Consider the following 5,000-nt stretch of genomic DNA (forward strand, 5'->3'; position numbering starts at 1 on the left):
GTCCCCACAGTACCCATTTTTCGACGCCACCCACAAAGCCTGCATCATCTGTCCACCACAGGAACCCGAACGCCAGTGCCTGCGTCGCACGAAGTAGTCAACCGACAATCACTCCACCCGCACCCGCACGTGCCCCACCCCAACCGCCCAAATCGCAACCCAAGCGGATGAACGGCGGACTCTTCCCGCACTCGTACGTTGCAATCCACCCCTATATCTTGCGTTTCATGACGAGTTATATCCAATATGCCAAATTCCCGCTGTCCCTATACATGCTGTAAGTCTGTGCACACAATATGAACCACACCTCAGCGAGACACTCCATCACACATTACTCTCTGCCTGTAACAGACACAGATACGATATGTAAGCACCAGCATGGACCAACGTCCGGTGCATCCTCTCCGCCACAGTACACCATCCACACTATGATAACCACACCAGGGGGTCCAATTATAAAATAGAATATCCCACCCGTCCAACATCCACAATTGCTCAGATAAGCCACCAACACCCACACATGTCCTACACAGGGGTGCACCCAACACCACCACACTGCCTCCTGTTACGGCACAGAAACAATGGCAGGAATGAATCACACAGGTCTGCCACTCCCTTGCCGCAACCACAGACGCGGCGCGCCTCCAGTCACGAGCGAAAAGCGCATCCTGACGAGACAGAACTGCTGTGACATACTGACGCTGCCTCAGACATTCACTTACAATGATCACTACCAACGAACCTGCCCCCCCCCCCCCCCCCCCAAACACACTATCTCTTACCATGTTGTGTACTGTAATCCAACCCATTTTGCACCTTAACCTAACCAAATTTGTAACGCAATTTGTACCGCAATGTAACGCAATTTGTACCGCAATGTAACGCAATTTGTACCGCAATGTAACGCAATTTGTAACGCAATTTGTGTCTTAACCTAACCCACGTTGTGCCTTAACCTAACCCACGTTGTGCCTTAACGTAACCCACGTTGTGCCTTAACGTAACCCACGTTGTGCCTTAACGTAACCCACGTTGTGCCTTAACGTAACCCACGTTGTGCCTTAACGTAACCCACGTTGTGCCTTAACGTAACCCACGTTGTGCCTTAACGTAACCCACGTTGTGCCTTAACGTAACCCACGTTGTGCCTTAACGTAACCCACGTTGTGCCTTAACGTAACCCACGTTGTGCCTTAACGTAACCCACGTTGTGCCTTAACGTAACCCACGTTGTGCCTTAACGTAACCCACGTTGTGCCTTAACCTAACCCACGTTGTGCCTTAACGTAACCCACGTTGTGCCTTAACCTAACCCACGTTGTGCCTTAACCTAACCCACGTTGTGCCTTAACCTAACCCACGTTGTGCCTTAACCTAACCCACGTTGTGCCTTAACCTAACCCACGTTGTGCCTTAACCTAACCCACGTTGTGCCTTAACCTAACCCACGTTGTGCCTTAACCTAACCCACGTTGTGCCTTAACCTAACCCACGTTGTGCCTTAACCTAACCCACGTTGTGCCTTAACCTAACCCACGTTGTGCCTTAACCTAACCCACGTTGTGCCTTAACCTAACCCACGTTGTGCCTTAACCTAACCCACGTTGTGCCTTAACCTGCTCTGTAATTGGCATATGACACGTTACATTAATCTAGTGTTGTCTAACCACAACCCTCTGAATATAGTTCGCTACTCGCACCGCCCACCCTCTTGTGTGTCGTTTCATGTTGAACACTTCGCAAGTGTTGCTTACTTTTTACATGCTCCCGCTGTACACTGTAATGTGGACAACTGCAGGATGTACATCGCCCCCCCCCCTCCACCCTGCCTTCGCACGCTGGTCGTTCAGGTGCTTGCGTGTTCAATGCCCTTCGCAGCTGTTCACTGGCATTCGCATGTCGAAGCGCTCAGTCTACGTCGTGGTACGGCCTGTGTCCACTGTCCGCTGATATCGTAAGCTTAATCCTCACATTGTACTGCACATAGGTCCGTATGTACTGAATGATACGCTGTGGCACATGTGTGACCGTACGACTGCGCCCAACAACAGCGAACCATACGGTCCAAATGTTGTGCACTCAGCCACGTGCCGTCTCCCCATAACAGCTACATTGCAGTGTGGTACGCCATAGAGACGTGTGGGAGTAACGGACGCCCTGGATGGCGATCAGCATGAGCCGTCTGTTGATGTAGTGGCGCGTGTATTCAAACGTAGTCGTCTCTTCTCACACAGTGTGATAGCATGGTGCACCGCGTTCCACATCTGCGACATGGTACAGATGCTGGTTGACAGTCGGTCTCGTAATGGACATCGCATACGTAGGGGGCCACCTCCCACGTGTTCTCTAGTCGTGCACATTTTGTTGCGTGTATGTGGGCAGACGTAGTGTGTCGTGACACCTAACAGACAGGTATGCAATAATCGTTGCATTTGCAAACTGGGATGGACGTCTACGTTTGCTGGTGACGTGACGCAACGCAAATGAACAACTGGTAAACCCATTGTGGTGCGGTTGTTGTTGCTGGAGGTAAATCAGTAAGGGCAAATCTGTGTGTGAAGCGATACGCGGCGGTGGCTGGGTGGGACCGTCCCCGGCCGGTGAGGGGGGGCCGCCCGGCGTGCTGGCCGCGCGGTGCGTGGGCGCACGCGCTACAGCCGGCTGGTGGGGGCGCCCAGTGGCAGGCGCGCCGGCCGACGGACGCGGCAGGCGGCGCAGCTGCGCGCCGGGGCACCCTGCGCGCGGCGCCGGGCGGCCAAAGTGGGTCCTCGCGGGCCCGGTGCGAAGCGCGGTGGACATCTGCAGTGTGCTGGTCCGACTGAGGACTGTGTGCGTTGAGGATGCGCCGCCGCCCGGCACTCGGCGCCGCGACGCCGTCTGCTGCTCGGTCGCCCCAGCGGTTCTCGCTGGTGGTTTGTATCGCAGTTGTGCAGACGTGTTGGCACGTGCGCTGTGCTGGGAGAGTTCGCTTCGGCACCCACGTGGGGCCTTTGCCCTTCTGTGGCGCTGGCGTTGGAGCTGCCGGTCACCGTAGGTGGCGCGTGTTGTCTCCCGCCGGCAATGCCACGACAGCACGCTCCCGGGCCTCTGTCGGCAGCGGCAAGCTCAGTTGGGAGCACGGGTGGTCGCACCTAAAGCGTCTACTCGCCTAACTCCGGGCGATTGCGCCTCTCTCGAACCCGACCAAGTACTTAGGACGGCGCTGCGCGCCGCCGGGACCTGAGAGGGTTTCGAGGTGTATTGTGCAGGGGAGCTCAGCCTCCTCCTGTTTGCAGAATAATTGAGCGGACGCTTGCGTGTTCGCGCGGGCCCCTGGGACACACTCCCGGGCGGCCGGCTGCTCAGCTCTAGTTGACGCAGCTCCCTGGTTGATCCTGCCAGTAGTCATATGCTTGTCTCAAAGATTAAGCCATGCATGTCTCAGTACAAGCCGCATTAAGGTGAAACCGCGAATGGCTCATTAAATCAGTTATGGTTCCTTAGATCGTACCCACGTTACTTGGATAACTGTGGTAATTCTAGAGCTAATACATGCAAACAGAGTCCCGACCAGAGATGGAAGGGACGCTTTTATTAGATCAAAACCAATCGGTCGGCTCGTCCGGTCCGTTTGCCTTGGTGACTCTGAATAACTTTGGGCTGATCGCACGGTCCTCGTACCGGCGACGCATCTTTCAAATGTCTGCCTTATCAACTGTCGATGGTAGGTTCTGCGCCTACCATGGTTGTAACGGGTAACGGGGAATCAGGGTTCGATTCCGGAGAGGGAGCCTGAGAAACGGCTACCACATCCAAGGAAGGCAGCAGGCGCGCAAATTACCCACTCCCGGCACGGGGAGGTAGTGACGAAAAATAACGATACGGGACTCATCCGAGGCCCCGTAATCGGAATGAGTACACTTTAAATCCTTTAACGAGTATCTATTGGAGGGCAAGTCTGGTGCCAGCAGCCGCGGTAATTCCAGCTCCAATAGCGTATATTAAAGTTGTTGCGGTTAAAAAGCTCGTAGTTGGATTTGTGTCCCACGCTGTTGGTTCACCGCCCGTCGGTGTTTAACTGGCATGTATCGTGGGACGTCCTGCCGGTGGGGCGAGCCGAAGGCGTGCGACCGCCTCGTGCGTGTTCGTGCGTCCCGAGGCGGACCCCGTTGAAATCCTACCAAGGTGCTCTTTATTGAGTGTCTGGGTGGGCCGGCACGTTTACTTTGAACAAATTAGAGTGCTTAAAGCAGGCAAGCCCGCCTGAATACTGTGTGCATGGAATAATGGAATAGGACCTCGGTTCTATTTTGTTGGTTTTCGGAACCCGAGGTAATGATTAATAGGGACAGGCGGGGGCATTCGTATTGCGACGTTAGAGGTGAAATTCTTGGATCGTCGCAAGACGAACAGAAGCGAAAGCATTTGCCAAGTATGTTTTCATTAATCAAGAACGAAAGTTAGAGGTTCGAAGGCGATCAGATACCGCCCTAGTTCTAACCATAAACGATGCCAGCCAGCGATCCGCCGCAGTTCCTCCGATGACTCGGCGGGCAGCCTCCGGGAAACCAAAGCTTTTGGGTTCCGGGGGAAGTATGGTTGCAAAGCTGAAACTTAAAGGAATTGACGGAAGGGCACCACCAGGAGTGGAGCCTGCGGCTTAATTTGACTCAACACGGGAAACCTCACCAGGCCCGGACACCGGAAGGATTGACAGATTGATAGCTCTTTCTTGATTCGGTGGGTGGTGGTGCATGGCCGTTCTTAGTTGGTGGAGCGATTTGTCTGGTTAATTCCGATAACGAACGAGACTCTAGCCTGCTAACTAGTCGCGTGACATCCTTCGTGCTGTCAGCGATTACTTTTCTTCTTAGAGGGACAGGCGGCTTCTAGCCGCACGAGATTGAGCAATAACAGGTCTGTGATGCCCTTAGATGTTCTGGGCCGCACGCGCGCTACACTGAAGGAATCAGCGTGTCTTCCTAGGCCGAAAGGTCGGGGTAACCCGCTGAACCTCCTTC

The 5,000-nt window shown here is 54.4% G+C and overlaps 1 non-coding gene across 1 annotated transcript in view; it reads left to right on the forward strand.

Annotated features, from left to right (window-relative positions):
• Positions 1-3,361: 3,361 nt before the first annotated feature.
• LOC126110456 (small subunit ribosomal RNA) overlaps positions 3,362-5,000 on the forward strand; it is a 1,909-nt gene continuing 270 nt past the window's right edge. The window contains exon 1 of the ribosomal RNA XR_007523804.1: positions 3,362-5,000. This exon is cut by the window's right edge and continues 270 nt beyond it. This is a non-coding gene — a ribosomal RNA (small subunit ribosomal RNA).

This window comes from Schistocerca cancellata, unplaced genomic scaffold (assembly GCF_023864275.1).
Source record: "Schistocerca cancellata isolate TAMUIC-IGC-003103 unplaced genomic scaffold, iqSchCanc2.1 HiC_scaffold_17, whole genome shotgun sequence".
NCBI classification, from domain to species: Eukaryota; Metazoa; Arthropoda; class Insecta; order Orthoptera; family Acrididae; genus Schistocerca; species Schistocerca cancellata.